Genomic DNA, 27,635 nt, shown 5'->3' on the forward strand with positions numbered 1-27,635 from the left:
ACCTCAAGAGCCTATTCGGCCATCCCTTGCATTCACTATAAATTGTGGCTTGTGTTACTTTGTAAAGGACTTTTTCGACTTTTGTTAATGATATGCTGCCAAATTTGTTAGGCAAAAACTTTTCTCAAATTTCGTTCAAAGATTCGATTGGCTTCCTAGCGTTCTAGTGTGTCAGCCGTTGCTCTTTGTCGAAACCGAACTTATCACTACTCATAGTGTGGCGTTCAAACATACCGAGGTTCCTATCTTGTTAGATAGTGGGTCGAGGTCTTTCCTTTACCAATTCCAAATCGAACTAAAAGAGCTTATAAACAACGGGTCGATACCAAATCGGTATTGGTTCTTGTTTGCACTTTTTGTTCAACCCCATTTCTCCCTTTACCTAATTGAACCAATTCCTTCATCCATACCTATTCGGAATCCAAACCCAAATTTTCAAACTCTTCTTACCTATTCTAATCCGAACCCAAAACCAATACCCTTCTTTCCTTCATCTGACCTTTTCAATTAAACCTAACGTAACTTCTTGTTGACGATCGGGCACACTAATACGACTCGACTCTTCCGAGGTGGATCGTATCATCTGGTATCAGAGCTACTTAAAATGAGAATCTTAGACGTTCGAAGCGGAGCATTCCTGAGGTAGGGTCAGAAAAAAAAACAAACAAACAAAAATTTTCGTATACCGAAGTTTTCTCATTTTGATTGGTTTGTTGCTGTTATTATAAAAACAAAAATTCACGCAGCCGGAGAAAAAAATCGTGTATAAAAGTGCTTCTATTGTATTTAGTTTGCTGATATAGTACAAAAAAAAGTTATACAAGTTTGAAAAAAAAATTCCGAAAAAAAAAATTAAAAAAAAAAGAAAAGTGATTTATGCAATTCAATTGTTAGTTGATCGTCAAGCTTTGATTTGATATAGTTTCCAATCCATCTTCTATCCTACTCTTCCTAATACGCCACACTTTTAACCCAATTCCCTATTCTTTCAGCCTACCTGAAACCGAATACATCAATCACTTGTTACCCCTTTTGAACCGACCACCTAGACCAAGGACTAAGCCTTAACGAATCTGCTTACGAAATCACGAGAAAAGGTTAAGAGAGGTAAAAGGCACGAGAGTTGTAAGTGCAATAGAGTGGAGGTAAAAGCCTAATTTCGAGTGTAAACATGAGTGTGAGAGAAACAACTTCTTTTCCTTTTCGAGAGATTGTGAGCTTTTGTGGTGAGGTTTACTTTAACAACGTTTTAATGTCACAAGAGTCAGATCACAACGTGGAAGATCGTCCGGCAAGACAACCCATTCGCAACGTCCCCGACTTAAACATGCAAGCCTTATTACGAGAAATGGAACGACTCCTAGATCGAAGGCTCAATCCCATCGAAGACCGTTTGTTCCAAGTTGAAGTGAATGGCCAACGTGAAAGAGCACCCGAGGGGGTTAGACCAAGACGGGAGAGACCAATTCAGAACCGGGGAAGACGAAGGGTCCAAGACGATGAAGCAAATGACCTTAGTGATCTTGAAAGTGAACAAGAGTCTAATGCTAGTGATCGACGTAGGCAACACGACAACGAGATCGAAGACGCGAAGATGATGATCTCAAGAACATTAAACTGACTATTCCACCGTTTCAAGGTAGATCAGATCCGGAGGCCTATCTTGAGTGGGAAAAAAAGATAGAGTTGGTGTTCGATTGTCACAATTACTCCGAGAATAAAAAGGTGAAACTAGCAGCAATAGAGTTTTCGGACTACGCCATGATTTGGTGGGAACAACTAACCACTAGTCGGAGGCGTAACGGTGAACGTCCTATCTCTACATGGACCGAAATGAAGGCGGTGATGAGGCGACGATTTATCCCTGCGTACTACCACCGGGAGTTGCACCAAAAACTCCAAAATCTCACACAAGGGTCCAAAAGTGTCGAGGATTACTACAAAGAGATGGAAATCGCGATGATTCGAGCGGATGTCCAAGAAGATCCCGAAGCAACGATGGCGCGATTCCTGGCTGGTCTAAATCGAGATATAGCAAACGTAGTGGAATTATAACACTACATTGAAGTGGTTGATATGGTCCATATGGCCATCAAGGTGGAAAGACAACTCAAGAGAAAAGGCCCAAGTCGAGGGTTTCCCACTTTCAACCTTTCAAGGTGGAGCCAAGGATCAAGTAAAGGACCTGCCAATCCTCGAGGGAAGGATACCACGGTACCTCCAAAAACCAACAAGCCCATCACCGAAATGAACAAAGGCAAGGCACCCGAATCGTCATACAATTGAAATTGGGATATTAAGTGTTTTAAGTGTCTCAGAAGAGGCCACATAGCAAGCCAATGCCCAAATCGAATGACCATGGTATTGCGAGCCGATGGCGAGATCGAAACGGAGGATGAGGAGGAGAAAGAATCTGAATCAGCTTCTGAAGTCGAGGAGGACGTGGAACAACCCATGGAAGGAGAACTACTTGTTGCAAAACGAAGTCTAAGTCTCCAAGGCGCGGAGAATGATCTCCAACGAGAGAATATCTTCCACACTTGGTGCCAAGTCGGAGGCAAAGTCTGTAGCGTCATTATCGACGGAGGCAGCTGTACCAATGTAGCAAGTACCATGATGGTTGAAAGACTTGGTTTACCTACTGCCAAGCATCCGAGCCCCTACAAACTACAATGGCTCAACGACGGAGGAGAGCTTAAGGTAACGAAGCAAGTACTTGTCTCTTTCAACATCGGCAAGTATTCGGATGAAGTTCTTTGTGACGTCGTACCGATGCATGCGGGGCATTTGCTACTTGGCCGACCGTGGCAGTTTGATAGACGAGTTCAACACGACGGGTATACCAACCGGTTTACATTCAAATTCATAGGAAAGAATGTGACGTTGGCGCCATTGACTCCCAAACAAGTGTATGAAGACCAAATCAAGCTAAAAGCTTCTATTGAGCAAATGAGAGAAAAAGAAAAAGAAAAAGAAAGTTGTAAAAAAATAAAAGAAGAGAAAAATAAGAAAAAGAAAACAAAAGAGAGTGACAAGAAAAATATCCAAGCAAAAGAAGAAAAAGAAAAGAAAATCGAGAAAATGAGTGTTTTTGCAAGAGTTAGTGATGTGAGGAAGGCTTTGGTGATGAATCAAACTGTTCTTGTACTTTTGTACAAGGAAGCATTAATTTCTACTAACGATTTACCCGATACCCTACCCCCTCCTATTTTGTCTTTATTGCAGGATTTCCAAGACGTTTTTTCTGAAGAAACCCCGAGTGGTCTTCCACCACTTCGTGGAATCGAGCATCAAATTGATTTCATGCCGGGAGTGATTATTCCAAATCGACCTGCTTACCGAGCCAATCCGGAGGAGACCAAGGACTTGCAAAGACAAGTCAATGAGCTGATGGAAAAAGGCTACATTCGCGAGAGCCTAAGTCCCTGTGCTATTCCCGTATTATTGGTACCGAAAAAGGACAGAACATGGCGCATGTACGTGGATTGCCGAGCCGTTAACAAGATAACAATCAAATACCGTCATCCCATTCCTCGCTTAGATGACATGTTAGATGAGCTTAGTGGGGCCAAAGTGTTCTCAAAAATCAATTTGAAGAGTGGCTACTACCAAATTCGGATGCGAGAAGGAGACGAATGGAAAACAGCATTCAAGACCAAGCACGGACTATACGAATGGCTGGTTATTCCTTTTGGCCTTACCAACGCTCCAAGTACGTTCATGAGACTAATGCACCATGTCTTAAGGCCTTTCATCGATAAGTTTTGTGTGGTATATTTCGACGATATATTGATTTACAGCAAATCTATGGAAGAACATGTAAGTCATCTCAAATCTGTTTTAGAAGTTTTGCAGAAAGAGACCTTATATGCTAATTTAAAGAAATGTTCTTTTTGTTCTAACAAAACTATTTTTCTAGGATTTGTAGTAAGTGCGGATGGTCTTGAGGTAGACCAAGAGAAGATTAAGGCCATACGAGATTGGCCAAGGCCTACAAGCGTTACGCAAGTTCGAAGTTTCCATGGCCTAGCAAGTTTCTACCGACGATTCGTTTCGAATTTTAGCACAATTGCTGCTCCACTTACGAGTGTTATTAAGAAAAATTCTTCTTTTATTTGGAACGATGAACAAGAGAAATCATTTATAAAAATCAAAGATTGTCTCACTAATGCTCCTTTGCTTGCCCTTCCAGATTTCTCGAAGACTTTTGAGATCGAGTGCGATGCTTCGGGCATTGGAATCGGGGCTGTGTTGACACAAGACAGACGTCCTGTGGCTTACTTTAGTGAGAACAAACGGTCTTCGATAGGATTGAGCCTTCGATCTAGGAGTCGCTCCATTTCTGGTAATAAGGCTTGCATGTTTAAGTCGGGGATGTTGCGAATGGGTTGTCTTGCCGGACGATCTTCCACGTTGTGATCTGACTCTTGTGACATTAAAACGTTGTTAAAGTAAACCTCACCACAAAAGCTCACAATCTCTCGAAAAGGAAAAGAAGTTGTTTCTCTCACACTCATGTTTACACTCGAAATTAGGCTTTTACCTCCACTCTATTGCACTTACAACTCTCGCGCCTTTTACCTCTCTTAACCTTTTCTCGTGATTTCGTAAGCAGATTCTTTAAGGCTTAGTCCTTGGTCTAGGTGGTCGGTTCAAAAGGAGTAACAAGTGATTGATGTATTCGGTTTTCGGGTAGGCTGAAAGAATAGGGAATTGGGTTAAAAGTGTGGCGTATTAGGAAGGGTAGGATAGAAGATGGATCGGAAACTATATCAAATCAAAGCTTGACGATCAACTAACAATTGAATTGCATAAATCACTTTTTTTCGATTTTTTTTCAGAATTTTTTTTTTCAAACTTGTATAACTTTTTTTTTGTACTATATCAGCAAACTAAATACAATAGAAGCACTTTTATACACAATTTTTTTTTCTTCGGCTGCGTAGATTTTTGTTTTTATAGCAACAATAACAAACTAATCAAAATGAGAAAACTTCGGTATACAAATTTTTTTTCTATATATATATTTATTTTTCTGACCCTACCTCGGGAATGCTCCACTTCGAACGTCTAAGCTTCTCGTTTTAAGTAGCTCTGATACCAGATGATACGAACCGTCTCGGGAAGAGTCGAGTCGTATGTAGATTGCCCGATCGTCTATGAGAAGTTACGTTAGGATTAGTTGAGTTGTAGGTATAGTCGAGTAGAAAGAGGGGTTCGAATGGAATGGTAGGAACGAAAGGGAAGGATCAAAAATGGTATGAACAAATTGGTCGGTTTAGGTTCGATTAGGTAAAGAAGGAAGAACGGGTTTGAACTACTAAAGGGACTTTCAAGAACCAATTACCGAAATGGTATCGACTCGTTGAGTTAGCCTTTTGAGTTCGGTTATAGGTTTGGTAAGGGAAACCTCGACCCACTATCTAACAAGATAGGAACCTCGGTATGTTGAACGCCACACTACGAATAGTGATAAGTTCGGGTACGACAAAGAACACGGTTGACACAACTAGAACGCTAGGAACGCCAAACGAATCTTTGAACGAAATATAAGAAAAGTTTGCCTCACGATTTTGGCAGCATAACATTAACAAAAGTTTCAAAAGTTCTTTACAAAGTAACACAAGCCACAATTTATAGTGAATGCAAGGGATAGCCGAATAGGCTCTTGAGGTAGCTTAATGGTTTCTGAAAATTCCAGAATTTTTGATGAAGCTTCCTTGAAGTTTCTTGTGCATGGAGTGATACGAGCACGCCCCGCGAACTTCATCGAGCAAGTCTGTCAAGCCGAGCATTGACATGTTGGCAAGCTGATCCCAGCTCGTTTCCAGCTCCACGAGCTCCGTCTAGCTCAAATCCAGCTTATTCAAGCTCGATCCAACTTGCCTGAGCTAAACCGAGCTCACTCCTAGCTCATATTTAGCTCACGAGCTAAACCTTAGCTCAACTTCAGCTTAGGAGTTTAGCCTCAGCTCAACTTTAGCTCACGAGCTAAAACTTAGCTCATTTTAGTTTAAACTCGGTTTTGTCTTTAATACATTAAATAAAATTTGCACATATTCATTTAAGCATTAAACTTGTCTTATATTAATATTTGTTATTAATATATCATTGTCATTATATAAATTGATTATGTTCACATAGCCGAATTAATGCATGACATTAATGTGTTCACATCATGCCGAATTTATGAGTGTTCATGAGATGTCTTAATGACTTGTTTATTTCATGTAGGTACATTCCTTTGGACGGTACAATGTATGAATGAAGAAACATCTCTTTTGGGCATTCCACACTCATGAATGAAGAAGTATTAAATGCTGGTGCATGTACGGCTAGATGCAATGTTTCTACAAATTCATGCATGTGTCGAATGCATGTATGGACATTAAAGGCTAGTCCATGAATGGATCAAATGCATGGGATGATAGAATGCATGAATGGCTTAAGTGCATGTATGGTGGCTGTCTCTTAACTTTCCAAGGCACTTATTCGGCCAAGAAGTAGCTGCTAATTAATTCTATGTTGACCATAGAGCTCCTTGAGCATGTTCACACTTTGAATTGACCTATAGGCTACTACACATGCATGGATGGGTTCAAGAACGTCCAAGGGAAGGAATTAACTCAATAATTCAACACATTGATTGAATTAAGTGCATGCACAAAGGGGAGAACGAATTTACTAGGTTCATGCTACCATTTATGAACTTACATGCCATTAAAGTGTTTAATTATGAAGATACATGGTCCATACAAGTGCATGAACGTCCCAAGGAGATGAATGCAACCTTTTGGTGCACATACAAGTCACTTGAAGCCTTTCTTTATGACTAAGCATTCATGCACAAACTAAGGGGGAAGAAAGTGTCCATTCAGCTAGTGCATGAATCTGCCGAATTTATGAACTATTTTAATACATTAGTGTGAACATTTTTATTATTGTGTGAACACCTAGATGCCGAATTTGAATGGTCATCTATGTGCCTATAAATATTTTTTTTCTTTCATTTGTAAAGGACTTTTGACTTTTGACTTTTGATCATTTGAATGAACTTTGTTCAAAGAGTGAGTTTTCTCCTCTCTAAATTCGTACGAGTTTCGATCTGACTTATCTAGCGTGCTAGTGGCGTCTATCGTTCTCTTTTGAACTTATCACCTTGCTCTGGTGTGGCGTTCAACCCTTCTACAATTCCGCAATCCCACCTTGAACCGAATAAAAATCGGGGTGACACTTTTTAGTGTTGAATCGTTTCTGGCGTTTAAGCTCATTTATCCATTCCACCGACTATCCTAGATTTTACCCAACTATAATATCTTTTTACAAAACCGAGCCTTCATTTATCAACTTCCATTTTTCTTATTTTTATCCTTAAATCGAGCCTACTACCCTTATAAATTTACCATCACCTTAGCCAACCTTTAAAACCATTTGAAAGCTTCCACATCTTTAGCCTTATTTCATCCTATTTTCGATAACTCAACTATTCCTCGTCGACGATCGGGCAATTACGTGAAACGACTCAATTAATCCGGGCCGGATCGCATCATGGAGAACGGTAAGGGGTAGCTTCTAGTTGCCTTGATTCAATAGAAAAATTGAATGAATTGTTTGGGAGCTGAAATGCCATCAATAGGTTCGGCCAAATGCTTGAATTTGGAATTGATGCTGCTACTTGATTCAGCCGAATGTTCATGTGATTAAGGAGCTGTCTAGAGCACTTCAATAGTCTTAGAATGTGAACAAACCGATTTGAACAGCCACACATGTGTGAACAAACAAAACCGAACAGCCCTTGGTTTGAAAGGAATAATCGGGTGGGTGTGAACAGCCTTAATTTGTCTTGGGCAGCCAATCGGTCTTCTTGAAGAGTTGTAAGGTTTGGCTGAATGGTCACTTAGGGAACACCAAAGAGCAGCACACCAATTTTAAGTCATCCATGCACCTATGCCGTCCAAGGGGTAATGTACCTACAACATTTAATTCAGCAAATTAAATCCCTTTTAGACACATTAAATTCGGCAACATAGACAAATAAATCTTGCACCATAAATTAGGCTGGACATAATTAATCTTTGTAATAGTTAAGACATATTTAATTGGTCCTAATTAATTAAGTACTTAATTTAGAACATAATTAAAACATGTCCAGATTATGACAAATTAATTATTAAAACAAATAACTAATAAAACTAACAGCAACTTAAATGATTTATTCCAACATAATAAATGCAATAATGAAATGAGCTGAAACGAGCTCGTTGAGCTAAGTTGAGTTGAAGTTGAGCTGATTTGAGCTTGAAGGAGTATGCATGGTTTGCTTGGCTTGCTGGTCCAAGAGCTTTCAAGAAGTCCAGCAACGGTTTCACCTCAAACTCTATCAACTAAAGCTGTTGTTGCGTCTTTGAATCTCTTTGCTCGAGCTCGGGTGATCGGTCCTACGGGCAATTTGAGAGGATCTTCATTGGCAGCCGGCAACTCAGGAGGGGTGGTTGTATCACTTTGTCCAAAAAGGTGCTTGGGAGAAGCCAATCTTGTTTTAAAGTCATCCATGCATGTAGCAGCACCAAATACATTAACAAATTAAATGAGTTTAATGCACATTAAAATTGCAGCAGGTATAATAAATCTGTGCATTAATTCGGCTCAAAAGACACATTTAAATCATGAACAAGCTAAGAAAAATTAAAGACATGTATGAACTAAGACATATTAAAATTCGGCTAGACAATTTAACAAGAAATAAATTTGTCCTAAGCTTAGACAACATAATTAGCTGAATAAATATGCATTAAACTAAGACACATTCAAACTTAATTAAAATGTCCAGATTTTGACAAATTAAATATTTAATAATTATTGAGCTGACATTGATATTAACCAGCTAGAAATAACACTTAATTTATTTAATCAATTAAATGCAAAGTTGAAAAAATAAGAAGAAGCTCAATTGAGCAGGAACGAGCTAGGCTAAGCTCGTGGACCTAAAAGTGAGCTGAAATCAGCTTGCAGTAGGTTACAAGGGAACTTTGTTGAGTTGGTCCAAGCTCGTTCTATTTCACCAGCAAGGCGTCGCCCCACACTTGTTTGACTAAGGCCGAAATGGCCTCCTTGAATTCCTTAGATCGAGCCTGCGTAATTGGTCCTTGGGGCAGCACCATTAAGTCCTTACTCGAGCTAGGTACATTTCAGGGCGCGATTGTATCACCAATTTAGACCCTAGTCGGAATAGTGGTTTCAGAACCATAAATCCAAGGTCAAAAAATTATTTTAATATTATTTTCTATGTTTACAGCATGATATGTGATATGGTGAAAATGTTTTTGTGAAAATTTTATCGTTTGTGTGCTCGACTTTGCAAAAAGGACTAAATCATAGAAAATGCAAAAGTGACGTTCCATATGTTAAAAGTGCTTAAATGCTATGGCTTTTTAAATGGGAGGTCTTCATGTTGTAATTAGACCATTGATAAAAATTTTGTTCATCCATTATCATCCATAGCCGAAAATCAAAAGAAAAAGAAATAAAAAGACCAAGCTAGGGTTCAGCCATTGTTGTTCAAGCATATAAGTCCGTTTTGACTTGGTTTTTGATGATTTCTATATTTTTGTGATTGTTGCTTATTACTCTAGCTAGCCCATGCTTGAATTTCTAAATTTGATGATGAATTTGAGTTATGCCATTGATGAAATTGATGATGTTATGTGATGGAAAATGAAAGATATGTGTTGGGTTAATATCTTTTATATTTGAATTTTTTTATGAATTTGAGTATTTTGGACTAATTTGTGAAAATAAGAAATTGAGGGGCTAAAATGTGAAATAAATGAAATATGTGGGCTTATATGAGCTAAGGGAAAATTTGACTAAGCATGTATATATAGAAATTTTTTATATTTTGTGATTTTTGTGATTAAAGACTAAAGTATTAAAATGTGAAAATATGAGGGCTAATTTGTAAAATGCCCTAAATATGTGTAAATGGATTGAATTGAATGATTTGGCAAATAAAAGAGTTAAATTTGAATGTGTTTAGATAAAGAACCAAAGAAAATGGAATTAGATCGGGGGAAAATGAAAGTAGTTGAATAGCTGTTTGTTTCCATTCGTTCTCGTACGAGGTAAATCTATATACAAATAAACATGTTGAATTGAATTATTATTATGTATATGTTAATGAATTGTGATGAATGGCTATTGAAGCTGAGTATGTGAAAAGTTATGATAATGTGACAAAGTTTGAAAAGCCCCGTATGAACCATAGAAATAGTTAGGATACATATATCATGACATAGGATTCCGGCATGAGATTTCGTGTAAGACCACGTCTGGGACGTTGGCATCGATTTGAGATTTACGTGTAAGACCCTGTCTGGGACAGTGGCATCAACATTTGATTACATGTAAGACCACGTCTAGGACGTAGGCATTGTACGAGCTTTTCGAGCTATCTGAGTATCCTTATTGATTTTGAACGGTTCAATGGTGATGTAAGCATGCCCGAGGGTTCAAAAACTTTGAACCAAGATCCTATCGAGCTTTCGAAAGGCCCAATGACCCGAGCATGAGCTAGGAGACTTCAAGAAGCTGTTTCAGCTTTATTGGCTCAATTTTGGGATGAATCAAAGCTCCTTGTCGATGAAGAAGCTCAGGCCAACTCCTTAAAGACTCTTTGCACCTTAGTGCAAGCCAAACTCAGCTCATCTCTAGCTACCTGAGCTCAACTTAGCTCTAATCAGCTTACTTGAGCTTGTTTTAGCTCGTTTGAGCTCAATTCAGTTTCTTTCAGCTCATATTTTAATCATTAAAATAAAGTTAATGTTTGTTTTATTTTCATTTAGTTTATTACAGCTCATGACTGAATATCCCAGCTCAAGTCAGCTCATTAAATTGTTTTCACTCATTTGAGCTTGCCGAATTTAATATGTTAGCTAGTCTTTAATTAATTGTGTCCCAATTAGTTAGTTTGTTATTTAAGTTGTCTATTTGTTGATTTAAATATGTCCAGCCAAATATACATTTGAATTCATGTGTTCATGAATGTTGTAGGTGCAGGCCGAATGTGGAAGAGCATTTAAAGCTAGATGCATGCACGACTTGGTTCAATGCTGGGGAAGATTCATGTACGACCAGGTTCAAGACTTAGAAGGATTCATGCATGACTTGTTACATGCAATTTGTGCTGATTGTTGGTTTCCCTAAACACCTATTCAGCCAAGGAGTAGCTACATAATTTATTTCCAAGATTAATTCAAGAATGATTTAGGTGCATGGACAACAAGTTACAAGGTATGGGAGAATGGATCCATAACTTGCTAGATGAATTGTTTGCTGCCCAATTGGCTTCCTTAGGTGTTTATTCGGCCAAAAGACACTTCTTGAATGCCCCATTCATTCCATGGCCAAATTTAGACAAGCCATTGAGCTTCCATACATTCATCATCACCCAAGTCAATTTCCAAATACATGAAGCTGCCCATTGGAATTACATTCAGCCGAATTTAGACCTAGCTTATTAATGAATATTTTCTAGATTATTCTAGCACATTCATGACCGAATTACTTAGTTCTTAAGCTAGACATCTTTGTCCATTCGGCTATCACATATTAGGCTATAAATAGTTTGTTTATTTCTTTGTAAAAAGGACTTTTCACAATTTGATTAATGAAATTTTGTTTTTGTGAGGTTGCTTCCTCTCATATCTCGTACAAGTTTCGAAGACTTATCTAGTTGTGCTAGTGGCATATACCGAGCTTGTTTACTGTATTGGTGTGGCGTTCTCCTATCCAGGTATTTCATCCTTCACCTTAAACAATATTGGAACTGGGGTGACACTCCTTAGTGTTGAATCGCTCCTGATGTTTAAGTTCGTTTTTCTATCTCCATACTCTTTTTTCTCTTGTTATCCCAAACTGAACCATCCGTATCTCACCTATCCTTGCTCTCCCTAGCCAAACCTATCATCCTATTAGCCCTCTTGAACCCCATTTTGCTACCATCAAGCCTACTAAGCCAATTCCAACAATTAAACCATTCTTGCGAACAACTCTTCTCGAAGACGATCTGGCACTACGTGAATTCGAGTCTAAATTCCCGAGCTGAATCACATCATTTGGTAGCAGAGCTTGTAAATCGAGAAGCACTGACGTTCGTAACAAGTCTGAAATATTGTATTCAAGTTTTTCATATTGTAATCAGCAAGTATTAGTGAAAAAAAATGAAATTAAAAAAAATCGAATATAAAAAAAAGTGTGAAGTGTTGAATTCTTTTCTTTTGCTATTCATATCCTCTATTCCCAACCTCCAAGTGTTGTTCCACCATCGTTTTCCCCCCAACGCCACACTACACTAAAAAATTTTCTTTTAGCCTACCCTTACTTCAATACATCTTATCCCTTGTAACCACTTTGAAACCGACCCCAAGCATCAGACGAGTCCTAAGAAATGAAATACGAGGTTATGAGAGCAAGTACGAGTGGTAAAAGGTGTAGAGAGTGTGAGTACATTCGAGTGTAAAAAAAAGCCTTAAAACGAGTGAAACACGAGTGGAGTGAAGGTTCAACTATTTCTTTTCGAGTGAAATAGTGAGGTTTGTAGTGAGATTTTCAAATCTTATGTCATGAAGCCCCGAAAGAAACATGGCAGAAAGACAACTTGTTCGGAATGTGTCAGATTTGAACTTACAAGCCCTACTTCGTGAAGTTGAACAGTTGTTGGAAGTTGGAACCAATACAAGAACGACTCGATCAAGTGGAAGGAAGAGGCCAACAAGCTAGGACCCCTATAAGTCCACCTAGAGATCGTGGCGAAAGTGTACATATTTTAAAGTATGGCATGTATAGGCTAGAAGATTTATGTATTAAGTTTTGAATTGTAAATATAGGTTATGCAATGAAAGTTGGCTATCAAATGGTATGTTTGTGTTAAGTTTTGGTATGGTTTGAATGAGTTGTTGAATGATGATGACATAGTTGTAATGAAGCATGTTTTGAGCATGAATTGGCTGAATATTTTGTATGAATGTTGTTTAATTTGGCTTGTAGAAATGACCCATAAAGGGGTGGCAAATTGGCTTAAACCAAGCTTGCGTTGTGCCACACGACCATATCACACGGGCATGTTTAGGAATGGCCCATAAAGAGATGGAAAATTGGCTTAAACCAAGCCTACATTGTGCCACCAGCCATAGCACACGGGCGTGTTTGTTGGCCGTCGGCTTAAGTCAATAGCTAGCTAAGAATCATAAGGCCGTGGCACATGGGCGTGTTTGTTGGCCGTGGGAATAAGTCAGTATATAAGCTCTGTTTTGGCACGGCTGGTTCACATTGGTGTGTCTGATGCTAGTGTGGGGCACACGGCCTGGTCACACGGGCGTGTGACCGTGTGACCTCTATAGAATTGAAAATTTTTAAAAGTTTTGAACTTTATGAATATGTTCGATTTAGTCTCGAATGTCTCTTAAAAGTACATTTTAGGTCTCGTAGACCATCTTAGGAGATGATTGCTTATGAAATGATGTTATATGATATCTGTGATTCTGAATTGGTTTGAAATGTTCTGGCTGTCTGGTAATATGATACGAACCGTCTCGGGAAGAGTCGAGTCGTATGTAGATTGCCCGATCGTCTACGAGAAGTTACGTTAGGATTAGTTGAGTTGAAGGTATAGTCAGAGTAGAAAGAGGGGTACAAATGGAATGGTAGGAACGAAAGGGTAGGAACAAAATGGTATGAACAAATTGGTCGGTTTAGGTTCGATTAGGTAAAGAAGAAAGAACGGGTTTGAACTACTAAAGGTACTTTCAAGAACCAAAACTGAAATGGTATCGACCCGTTGATTTAGCCTTTTGAGTTCGGTTATAGGTTTGGTAAGGGAAACCTCGACCCACTATCTAACAAGATAGGAACCTCGGTATGTTGAACGCCACACTACGAATAGTGATAAGTTCGGGTACGACAAAGAATACGGTTGACACAACTAGAACGCTAGGAATGCCAAACGAATCTTTGAACGAAATATAAGAAAAGTTTGCCTCACGATTTTGGCAGCATAACATTAACAAAAGTTTCAAAAGTCCTTTACATGGAAATTGAACAAGTATTTATAGGCCTAAGTCTAGGTAGCCGATTGGCCTTTCATGCTTACACATTAATTAAAGAAAATTCTAGAAAAATAACTCTTAATATGCATGACCAGATTCGGATTTCGGAATGGTGGATGAATGCATCTTAATGCTTAAGAAAACTCAAAGTGAATGCATGATGTCCAATGGTCACTTGTAGATTTGGCCAACCTTGTTAAATGAAGCAATGTTTGGCCAAAAAGTATGAATTAATTGTGGACACTCCAAGGGCCATCATGTGTGTGAAACCGAATGTTGAAGAGTCTTCTAGTGTGAACAAGGTGAACCGAATGGTCTTGCCATGTGAACATAGGTGTGAACGAATTAAGGAGAGTCATGGGGAAGCTAATTGGCCAAGCTATCTTCATGCATGTGTGAGTGCCCTTTGGCCGAATGGTCACCTTGGAGAATGAAGAGATAGCACACCATACATGAATGGAAACATTCATGAACCTTAAAGACATTGAATATGGTCATACATGCACTTGGCCGAACATGCACCTAAGAGATTCAAGCCCCCCAACCGTCCATGCACCTTCAAAATTCATGCTTGCTTTTAATCTCCATATGTCCATTGCGTTCCTACAAGAAAAGTGAACATAATTAGTTCAAACTAATGTGAACACAAATATCAACATTAAATTCGGTTATGACAAATTTAATTATCATCAATAAACACTTTTAAGACATACTTAATATAACTAATGTGAACTAAATTTAATATGTAGGATATTAATTAACTAATTATTGAACTTATTAATTAAAAAGTCAATAGTAGTCAAATGAATTCAAAGTGAACTCCATGAGCTGATGGTTAATTCATGAGTTAAACTCAAGCTGGGCTTAAACTCGTGAGCTGATAATGAGCTGGTCCTGAGCTAATGAGCTGGTGTGGAGCTACATGGGAGCTAACTTGAACTGAAGGTGAGCTCGGTGAGCTGACTGAACTTGTAGAAAAGTTCGGCATGGATTTCCAAAATGGCCACTAACTGGTTCGATAGGTCTAGCATTGACATCATCCCACACATGCTGAACTAAAGCTATAACGGCTTCATTAAATTTTTTTGCACGAGCCCTTGTGATCGGCCCTTGAGGTAGCACCATCGGATCTCGGCTTGGACTTGACTTTTGGGAAGCCGTGATCGTATCATCCTCCCCCTCTTGAAAATGACTTGTCCTCAAGTTAGTATCTACATCGAAAGGAGTCAAGTCAGAGACATTAAAACTAGCACTAACATTGTACTCACCTGGTAAGTCAAGCTTATATGAATTTTCATTGATTCGCTCGATGACTTGGAAGGGGCCGTCTCCTCGCGGCAACAACTTAGATCTTCGTTGAGTCGGAAACCTTTCTTTTCTCATGTGCACCCAGACCCAGTCTCTGGGTTCAAATACAACTCATTTTCGTCCTTTGTTGGTTCGTTGGACGTATTGCTCGGTTCGAGATTCAATATTCTCTCGGACTTTCCTATGTAATTCCTTGACAAATTCAGCCTTTTTCCTTGCATCTGTATGGACAAATTGATCAACAGGAAAAGGTAATAAATCAAGAGGAGTAAGAGGATTAAATCCATAGACAGTCTCAAAAGGAGAGAATTTGGTTGCCGAGTGAACAGAGCGATTATAAGCGAACTCGATGTGGGGTAAGCATTCTTCCCACGTCTTGAGGTTCTTTCGTACCAACGCTCGCAACAAAGTTGACAAAACTCGATTTACCACCTCAGTTTGGCCATCCGTTTGGGGATGACAAGTGGTTGAAAACAATAACTTCGTCCCAAGTTTTCCCCATAATGTTCGCCAAAAGTGACTCAAGAACTTTGTATGTCGATCGGAAACAATTGTTCTTGTTAATCCATGCAGTCATACAATTTCCCTAAAAAACAAATTAGCAATATGCACAGCGTCATCAGTTTTAGCACAAGAAATAAAATGTGACATTTTAGAGAATCTATCGACTACAACAAAGATTGAATCCTTCCCTGTCTTAGTTTTCGGTAATCCAAGAATAAAATCCATAGAGACATCGATCCACGGGGTGTCGGGAATGGGAAGTGGTGTGTAAAGTCCATGAGGTTGGACCTTTGACTTAGCCCGTTTACAAATTAGGCAGCGTTCACAGATTCACTCCACGTCCCTCCGCATCGCGGCCAGTAAAAATGTTCATGGAGGGTCGACAATGTCTTGCTTATTCCAAAGTGTCCCATTAGGCCACCACTATGCACCTCTAACACAAGTAACTCTCGAATGGAGCCTTGTGGTATACACAACCTATTTTCTTTAAAAAGAAACCCTTCGTACCTGAAAAATTTCTCAAAAGACCCATTTTCACAAGCAGCATATATATTTCCAAAATCCTCATCATTGGCATACAACTCTTTCATATGATAAAAGCCAAGTAACTTAGAATCAAGAGTGGTCAATAAGGTATATCTCCGTGACAAGGCATCAGCCACTACATTTTCTTTACCTTTCTTGTATTTGATGACGTAGGGAAATGATTCTAAATACTCGACCCATTTTGCATGTCGTTTGTTAAGTTTATGTGACCTTTAATAAACTTAAGTGCTTCGTGATCGGAATGAATCACGAACTCCTTCGGTCTTAGATAGTGCTGCCAAGTTTCAAGTGATCGAATCAAGGCATACATCTCTTTGTCGTACACCGGATAATTGAGGGAAGCGCCACTAATTTCTCACTGAAGTACGCCACCGGTCTTCCGTCTTGGGTCAACACAGCCCCGATCCCTACACCTGAAGCGTCACACTCAATTTCAAATGTTTTAGTAAAATCTGGAAGGGACAATAGAGGAGCTTTCACAAGACATTCTTTAAGCAAATTAAATGAACGTTCTTGATCTTCAGACCAGTGAAATGCGGAGTTTTTCTTAATCACGCTTGTTAAGGGTGCTGCAATGGTACTAAAGTTGGGCACAAATCGACGGTAGAAGCTAGCCAATCCGTGGAAGCTTCGAACTTGGCTAATGTTCGTCGGACGCGGCCATTCTTGAATCGCTTGAACTTTTTCTTGATCCACCTCCAAACCGTTGGCACTCACGACATAACCTAAAAACATAACTTTATCAGTGCAAAATGAACACTTTTTGAGATTAGCATACAATACCTCTTTTCGTAAAGTTTCCAACACCGCCCGTAAATGTGGTACATGCTCCTCTAAAGTTTTGCTGTAGACCAAGATATCGTCAAAGTATACAACACAAAATTTACCAATAAACGCACGTAATACATGGTTCATCAATCTCATAAAAGTGCTGGGGCATTTGTAAGGCCGAATGGCATTACCAACCATTCGTACAAACCCAATTTCGTTTTGAAGGCCGTCTTCCATTCATCACCTTCTCGCATTCGTATTTGATGATAGCCACTTTTAAGATTAATTTTCGTGAAAATCTGGGCTCTACTTAATTCGTCAAGCATGTCGTCAAGACGGGGTATCGGGTGTCGATACTTGATAGTTATTTTGTTGATGGCGCGACAGTCCACGCACATCCGCCACGACCCATCTTTCTTGGGTACAAGCAGCACCGGTACCGCACAGGGACTTAAGCTCTCTCGGATGTATCCTTTGTCTAGGAGTTCAGTAATTTGCTTTTGCAATTCCTTCGTTTCTTCGGGATTACTCCGATAAGCAGGACGGTTGGGTAGTGCAGCTCCGGGTACTAAGTCTATTTGATGTTCGATGCCTCGGATAGGGGGTAGCCCACTTGGTATTTCGTCCAGAAATATGTCTTCAAATTCCTGAATCAAAGACAATATAGAAGCAGGCAAGTTTTCAGGTAACTCGTTAGTATTCAACAATGCCTCCTTGTACATAAATACATACATAGGCTGTCTCAAAAACATCGCTTGCCGGATATCACTAACCCTCGCAAACACACTCATTTTTCCACTTTCTTTTTCCTCTCCCTTTTTTACTTGTTTTTGTTTCTTTTCATTTTCTCTCGCATTTTTAGTCTTTTCTCTCTCTTTTTCCTTAATTTTCTCTTTTGCACTCTTTTCTTTTTCTCTCGCTTGTTCCACTGAAAGTTTAAGTTTTTGTTGATCCTCGTACACTTTCTTCGGAGTGAGGGGTGCAAGTGTCACGTTCTTGCCAAGATGTTTGAAGGAGTATCTATTAGTGTAACCATCATGCATCACCCGTCGGTCGAACTGCCATGGTTGTCCTAGAAGCAAATGGCCCGCGTGCATCGGCACTACATCACATAATACTTCATCAGAATACTTCCCGATGCTAAAGGACACTAGGACTTGTTTTGTCACTTTGAGTTCACCACCATCGTTAAGCCACTGGAGCTTGTATGGATTTGGGTGCTTGGTGGTTGACAGCCCCAACTTTTCCACCATGAGGGTGCTTGCCACGTTTGTGCAACTCCCTCCATCGATTATGATGCTACACACTTTCCCTTGCACTTGACATCTCGAATGAAAAATGTTCTCACGTTGTTGTTCGTCTTCCACACTTTGAAGACTTAGGCTTCACTTGACGACGAGTAACTCACCTTCAACGGGTTGTTCTAAGTCCTCCTCAACTTCGGAATTCGATTCAGCATCGTTCTCTTCCTCATCCTCCAATCTCACCATCGGCCCTTATCAACATGGTACGTCTATTCGGGCACTGACTCGCTATATGTCCACGACCAAGACACTTGAAGCACTTTATGTCCCTTGAACGGGCGGTGGAACTTTCAGGAGCCTTACCTTTACTTGACTCAGCAATAGGCTTATTCGCCTTAGATATTGTTGAAGAATCCTTCGTTCGATTTGTTGGAAAACCCTTGCTTGTGCTTTGGCCCCATTTAGAAGGATTGGTGTTAGGATAGGCTCGGGTGGTACCTTTTCGCTTCAACTGCTTCTCCACTTTGATAGCCATGTGGACCATGTCCACAACCTCAATGTAATGTTGCAGTTCTACGACATTTGAAATCTCTCGATTAAGTCCCGCTAGAAAGCGAGCCATTGTGGCTTCTCGATCTTCTTGTATATCGGCACAGATCATAGCCACTTCCATTTCTTTATAATAATCTTCCACACTCTTCGTCCCTTGGATGAGATTTTGGAGTTTTTGATGCAACTCCCGATGATAGTAGGATGGAATGAATCGTCGTCGCATAACCGCCTTCATTTCGGTCCAAGTGGAAATGGGATGCTCCCTGTTACGCCTCAGACTAGTGGTCAACTGATCCCACCATATCATTGCGTAATCTGAAAACTCAATTGCGGCGAGTTTGACTTTCTTATTTTCAGAGTAGTTATGACATTCGAACACTATTTTGATTTTCTTCTCCCACTCAAGGTACGCCTCGGGATCAGATTTACCTTGGAAAGGAGGAATGGAGAGTTTGATATTCTTCAAGTCATCATCTTCTCGCCTTCGATCTACTTGTCCACGATTTCGGGGACGTCTCCTTTCTAGGCTTTTGTTAGACCCGTGATCGCTTTCATCTTTACTATTTTCATTAACATCATCATCTTGAACCCTTGGTTGTCTTCGTCGTTGATTGGGCCCTTCACGTCTTTGCCTAGCAACTTCAGGATATTCATCGTGTTGTCTTTGGGCCTCGACTTGGTAGAGTCGATCTTCAAGAGGATTAAGCCTTCGATCAAGTAATCGTTCCATCTCACGCAAAAGGGCTTGCATTTGCAAATCTGGAACGTTTCTGACGAGTTGTCACCCTTGTTGTTCTTCCATGTTTTGTCCACTATTTTGGGACATCTATTCGTTTAAGATAGCCTCACAAACAAATCCTCTCAATCTGTTCAGAAAGAAAGAAGCTTGATGACACTCACACTCGTGTTTACACTATTAGTTCGGCTTTTACCTCCCCTTGAATGCGCTCACGCTCTCTTGCCTTTTACCTCTCTTGACTTTTCTCGTAATTTCGTAAGCAGATTCGTTAAGGCTCGATCCTTGGTCTAGGTGGTCGGTTCAAAAGGGATAACAAGTGATTGATGTATTCGATATAGGGTAGGCTAAAAGAATAGGGAATTGGGTAAAAAAATATGGCAAATTAGGGAGAGTAGAATAGAAGAAGGGTCGGGAACTATATAAGATCAAAGCTTGACGATCAAATAACAATTGAATTGCATAAATCACTTTTTATTTATTTTTTTTTGATTTTTTTAACTTGTATAACTTTTTTTTGTTGTACTTATATCGACAAACTAAATACAATAAAAACACTTTTGTACATGATTTTTTTTTCGGCTGCGTGGATTTTTGTTTTTATAGCAACAATAACAAACTAATCGAAATGAGAAAACTTCGGTGTACGAAATTTTTTTTTCTATACTTTTTTTTTCTGACCCTACCTCGGGAATGCTCCGCTTCGAACGTCTAAGCTTCTCGTTTTAGGTAGCTCTGATACTAGATGATACGAACCGTCTCGGAAAGAGTCGAGTCGTTTGTAGATTTCCCGATCGTCTACGAGAAGTTACGTTAGGATTAGTTGAGTTAAAGGTATAGTCAGAGTAGAAAGAGGGGTACGAATGGAATGGTAGGAACGAAAGGGTAGGAACAAAATGGTATGAACAAATTGTCGATTTAGGTTCGATTAGGTAAAGAAGAAAGAACGGGTTTGAACTACTAAAGGGACTTTCAAGAACCAAATACTGAAATGGTATCGACCCGTTGATTTAGCCTTTTGAGTTCAGTTATAGGCTTGGTAAGGGAAACCTCGACCTAGTATCTAACAAGATAGGAACCTCGGTATGTTGAACGCCACACTACGAATAGTGATAAGTTCGGGTACGACAAGGAACACGGTTGACACAACTAGATCGCTAGGAACGCCAAACGACTCTTTGAACGAAATATAAGAAAAGTTTGCCTCATGATTTTGGCAGCATAACATTAACAAAAGTTTCAAAAGTCCTTTACATGGAAATTGAACAAGTATTTATAGGCCTAAGTCTAGGTAGCCGATTGGCCTTTCATGCTTACACATTAATTAAAGAAAATTCTAGAAAAATAACTCTTAATATGCATTACCAGATTCGGTTTTGGGAATGGTGGATGAATGCATCTTCATGCTTAAGAAAACTCAAAGTGAATGCATGATATCCAATGGTCACTTGTAGATTCGGCCAACCTTGTTAAATGAAGCAATGTTTGTGATGTGAGCTTGCCTGCGAACCAAATGGAGAACGAACAAGAAGCCATCAAGCTGCCCATTGGTCCAATAACGCGAGCTAGAGCTAAACGATTCAAAGATGCTATTTTAGCAATGGTGGAATGGGTTGAGGAAAATGATAGCAAGGAGTTTAAAAACGAGCTGAACATATTCAACTTCTTTGAAGCTGAATTTCGTTCTAGCTAATTAATTTGATGCTGGAATTTAGACCATTTAAATAAACATTTAAATAAGTTTCATTATAGCTTTTAAATATGTCTTAATTAATTTAAGTGTTTAATATGTCTTGATTTAGTTAAATTAAAGATGTCTTGATGTCATTTAGTTTGTCTAAATTATTACATGTTTTAAATTTGTCCAGCCGAATTTATGTGTTATGATTTGTTAATATTTAAGTTGTCTCAATGTTATTTAGGATGTTCACATTATACTTTAATTTAGTTCAGCTGAATTTGCTTGAAATTAATTAAGTTCATGTGTGTTTTTAGGTGCAGCCGAATTTGAAGATGAATTGGGTAGATTCATGCATGGAGATTCAATGAATTTGAAGATGCATGTGCAGCTGATTTAATGCATTAAAGCTGATTAATCTTTGGAGTTTTTTTCAAGGCAACTATTCAGCCAAAGTGACCAAGCTTTTCATCTTTTCAAGGTTGGCCGATTCTCTTCTCAAGGAAGTATAAAGGCTGTTCACACTATGGCTGTTCGGTTCAGCCATGTTCACACCTCATGGCACTTCAAAACCATCCGTTCACACTTCTAAATGGCTGTTCAAATTGCCAATTAATGCTGGTAATTTTTCAGCAATAGTTGCTTCATGAATGACCCCATTATGTTCATTGACCGAACCTAGCCTATTCATGCACATCCAAGATGTTCAAGGTGCATTTTCCCATCTAGAAGATGACCATTGGAACTCTCATTCAGCCGAATCTACATGGGCTAATAATTTTGCATTCATGCTGAATTTTAGTTCATTGTTTACTTAGAAACTAAGTCTTGAATTTGTCCATTCGGCTACTAGTAGAAAGGCTATAAATAGTTGTTAAATTTCTTGTAAAAGGACTTTTGACAAATCTCTGAATGAAATATCATTTTAGTGAGGCAATTCACTCTCTTTATTCTTCAAAGCTCAATTGACTTATCTTTACGAGTGGCGTCAATCTGACTTTGTTTCGAACTTATCACCATAAGGTGTGGCATTCCAACTATACCGAAGGTTCCTATTTTGCTAAATAGAGGGTCTCGGTTTTATCTACCATTTCTTTCCTTTTCTTTGAAACCTTTAAGCCCGGGTCCTTATTTGTTAATAAGGGTTCGTTCTTGTTTCATTGGAAACCATTTATCCCCATTTTGCTTCCTAATTCATTTAAAACCAATATAACTCATCTTATTGAATTTTGAACTAAATCGACACTACCTAAATTCGATCGGGAACATAATACGACTCATCACATCATCCGAATCGAGCTCGTATCAGTTTGGCCAAAAAGTATGAATTAATTGTGGACACTCCAAGGGCCATCATGTGTGTGAAACCGAATGTTGAAGAGTCTTCTAGTGTGAACCAGGTGAACCGAATGGTCTTGCCATGTGAACATAGGTGTGAACGAATTAAGGAGAGTCATGGGGAAGCTAATTGGCCAAGCTATCTTCATGCATGTGTGAGTGCCCTTTGGCCGAATGGTCACCTTAGAGAATGAAGAGATAGCACACCATACATGAATGGAAACATTCATGAACCTTAAAGACATTGAATATGGTCATACATGCACTTGGCCGAACATGCACCTAAGAGATTCAAGCCCCCCAACCATCCATGCACCTTCAAAATTCATGCTTGCTTTTAATCTCCATATGTCCATTGCGTTCCTACAAGAAATGTGAACATAATTAATTCAAACTAATGTGAACACAAATATCAACATTAAATTCGGTTATGACAAATTTAATTATCATCAATAAACACTTTTAAGACATACTTAATATAACTAATGTGAACTAAATTTAATATGTAGGATATTAATTAACTAATTATTGAACTTATTAATTAAAAAGTCAATAGTAGTCAAATGAATTCAAAGTGAACTCTATGAGCTGATGGTTAATTCATGAGTTAAACTCGAGCTGGGCTTAAACTCGTGAGCTGATAATGAGCTGGTCCCGAGCTAATGAGCTGGTGTGGAGCTACATGGGAGCTAACTTGAACTGAAGGTGAGCTCGGTGAGCTGAACTGAACTTATAGAAAAGTTCGGCATGGATTTCCAAAATGGCCACTAACTGGTTCGATAGGTCTAGCATTGACATCATCCCACACATGCTGAACTAAAGCTATAACGGCTTCATTAAATTGTTTTGCACGAGCCCTTGTGATTGGCCCTTGAGGTAGCACCATCGGATCTCGGCTTGGACTTGACTTATGGGAAGCCGTGATCGTATCATAATACCTCGTAACCCTAATCTGATGTCGATTACGGTTAGGGTGTGACAGCCCACGCCCTTATCTTGCATTTTGAGGGGTTCCCTCACGTTGGCCTCACTTTCGACTTGATCTAAATACTCTTCGATGGGTTTGAGCCTTCGATTGAATAGTCACTCCATTTCTCGCATGATGGCTTGAAGTGTAAGATCTGGCACACCTCCACTGATTGCCACATTCATTATAGGATGAAAACCTCCTCCTTCATTTGGGTTTCTTTCCAGACTTCGTGACATGTTCAGTACTCTCTTAACAAAACCTCACAAGTTTTCTCTCAAAGAAATCACACACACTTTGGCTTTTACTCACTCAATTGATCTCACCTCACTCTTGCCTTTTTCCACTCAATTAGTCTCTCTAAGTTCTTAATGGACTACTTAGACTTAACAACAGTCGATGTGGAGTCAGTTTGCAAAAGTGATGATCGGGGTTAGGTAGGAATAGATGTTAGGTAAAGGGTAAGCTAGGAAACAAAATGGAATGATGTAAGTGTGGCCGAAAGGTATGATATGAATGAATTGATTTGGGCAGCAAATAACTTTTCAATCTAGGTTTTCTTTCTTGCTTTTTGTTTTTTTATCACCAATGAATTTTTTTCATTCCCAAATGCTGATTTTCACACTTTTGAACTCGATAGATACTGAATTTTTTTATACAAATTTTTTATTATTCTAATTACAATCCCATAATTGCTAAAAATATTAATACTTCAATTTCACTAGCTTTGATACCAAATGATACGAATTGGTTTGGTATTGATTAGAGTCGTTTTAGTTTACCCGATCGTGAAATTAAGAAAGTGTTGAATCGTTTCAAAATGAGCTGGTAAAGGTTGATAGAAAGGCTCAAACAAAGGCTAGGAGATAGTTGAAATGGTTGATGGAAGAATTCAGCTAAGGCTAAGAAAGAACCAACAATATGGGAGATTGTTGACCCAAGTCTTAAACAGCACTTAGATGGGACACGGATTGTAAATAGCAATGGAAACCTTGACCCACTATCTAGTAAGATAAGAACCAAAGGCATGTTTGAACGCCACACTTTGCAAGTGATAAGTTCAGAAACAAGGAAGGAATGATGCCACAAGAATAAGCTTGATAAGTCAGCTCAGTCTTAGAGAGAACAAGGAGAGTTGAATCTCACAAGAATAAAATAGTTCATAAATTGATCAAAAAGTTTGAAATACAACTCAATTGGTTCATATTTATAGCTACATTCCTAGGCTAGCCGAATAGGCATTAAGGTAATGAAATAGAAATTTGAGTTTAGCTTAAATAAGCTAAAACTTCTTGGAAATTTCTTAGCAGCTTCCTCGAAGCTTCCTTCAGCTTTGGAGATGCCAATGGGCAGCCCTTTGATGTCTTCAAGTAACTTGATTTTAGTGAAGTGGATGGTGAACTGAAATGGATGGACAAATTCAGTCAATGTGTTTTTGATGCGATCCGGCCCAGGTTAATCGAGTCGTTTCACAAAGTTGCCCGATCGTCTACGAGGAGTAATTGGAGTTGTCAAAATTGGGTGATTTAGGCTAAGGGTTGCGGAAGCTTTGAGAGGGTTTAGATGAGTGGTTTGGTGTTGATAAATTCGGTTTAGAATAGAAACAAGGTAGGTTAGAAAAAGGTAATTGATGGAGATGGAAAAATAAAACTTAAACGTCAAGAATGTTCAATACTAAAAAGTATTGCCCGAGTCTTATATTGCTTAAGGTGAAATTTGTGGAAGGATAGAAGCGAACCTTGACCCAATACCTATATAGAGGTAAGAACCAAAGGTATAAAAATATGGTTGAACGCCACACCGATTCGGTGATAAGTTCAATGGAGTTCGGATTGACACCACTAGCAAGCTAGATAAGTCGCTTCGAGACTCGAACGAAAGAAGAGAGGAGGTAACCTCACAAGAACAAAAGTTCTATTAAGTTTAATTGATCAAATTCTGTAACCTTTTTACAAAGAGAAATGAACTATTTATAGAGTTCAGGTGATAGCCGAATAGTCATACTAAACAAGCTTAAAGACTAAGTAATTCGGCTTTAAATGTGTAAAACTAATCTAGAAATGTATCTTTAAAGGCTATGTCCAAATTCGGCTGAATGGAACTTCAATGGGCAGCTTCATGGCTAAGGAAATAAACTTGAAGGCTTGGTGAATGTATGGGAGAGCAATGGACATGTCTAGGTTCGGCCAAGGTGTGAATGGACACTCCAAGAGATGCCTTTTGGCCGAATAGGTACTTAGGAGATCAATGGACAGCAACCGATGCATGTAAGTGAATATTCATGCATTCTTCCATTCATTGTATTAACTCATTCATGCATCATCCTTACGTTCATTGAACCAGCCCATTCATGAATCATCTTTAATTGTGTTCCCACATCATGCATTGTAAGTAGACGTTCATGCACCTAGCTTGAATGAATCTCCACATTCGGCTGTACCTACATGAAACATGAACAAATTAATTAAAAATAGATATATTAATTAACACATAAATTTAAAATAGACAAATTTAATAAAGTCTTAAGCTAAACATATTAAATTCGGCTAAGACAACTTTAAAAACATGAAATAAATCAAAACATAATTATGAGCTGTAATAACTTAAACTAAGTTAATAAATACTTTAATTATTCAACCAATAAAATAAATGAGCTGAATTGTAGCTAAATTGAGCTCGATTGAGCTGACTTGAGCTCGAGTGAGCTGGAAACGAGCTAAACGGAGCTCAACGAAAAGGAATTGAATTATTTCAGCTTGCATGGATTTGCAAGCAATGCTTAGGGAGCTGGTCCAAAAGTGTGCCCGAGGCGTGGCCGTATCATCCCCTCCCTCTTTAAAGCGATTTGTCCCCAAATCGAGCCATTGGTTCACTCGATCGCAGCAACTTTTACTTAGCTTTCCTCGGTCGAACGGGATGGATTGGAATTGGGACAACTGAAAGGAATAACCATGAGTTAACAAAAATGGTTTCAAATAAATTTGTAATCCAAATGCAAGCAAAATAGAATAAGAAAATCCCATGGGAGTGGACGGATGCAAAACAACATGTTCACAACCATGCAAACAAACTAATGTACTCGTTAATGCCTCGTCAATTATTCGAAACGAAAATGAACATGTTTTAAGGCATTCAAATGTCTCAAATCGTTTCCACAAGTCATAACCAATATGTGAATAACGAATCAAATCAACAAAACAATCTTTGGCACCACCTAAAGAGAACAACGATGTTTCAAAAAGTTCATGAGCCTTACCTTTAGAAGTAGTAAAACAAAGATCATTTTTAAATAAAGCTGAACAGTTAAACACATCACAATTTAAATTCCTTGCAACAACCAATTCTTCAACAAAAATTTTATTACCAACCGAATAGGGCAGAGAAATTTTAAAGTTATCGTAAATCATACCTTGTTTACCTCGAGGGATGGAAAAACAAGGATCATTTTTACCTTTGTCAATCATCATAAATCTTCTCTCCTCGGAAATGTAGTCTAGTCGAATCTCTCTGGCTGAATTAACCTTAACGAAATGAAATGCGAACTTCAAATACAACCACAAAAATGGATTAAGGAATGAATTTAAATTGAAATCAAATTTTTCATACCTCAGTTCCTTATTCAACACCCAATTATCAAAACAATAGAAATTGTTCACACAAAATTGATGAAGCTTGACTTTCCCATAAAACGAACCAAAATAGATTCCGGGTTTAAAAACTTGATTTTGAGTATTCATGCCAAAATGTAGCAAAAATTTCATTAAACCAAACACGTTAAACCAATGGGATTTTTGCATACACAGGGACAAACAATTAAAACTTTTTACATTCATCAATTCATACTTGCACAAATTCATGGATTTTCCACAAAGCGTTAATTGGTGCACAA

The sequence above is a fragment of the Gossypium hirsutum genome, chromosome A01 (genome assembly GCF_007990345.1).
Source record: "Gossypium hirsutum isolate 1008001.06 chromosome A01, Gossypium_hirsutum_v2.1, whole genome shotgun sequence".
In the NCBI taxonomy this organism is placed as follows: Eukaryota; Viridiplantae; Streptophyta; class Magnoliopsida; order Malvales; family Malvaceae; genus Gossypium; species Gossypium hirsutum.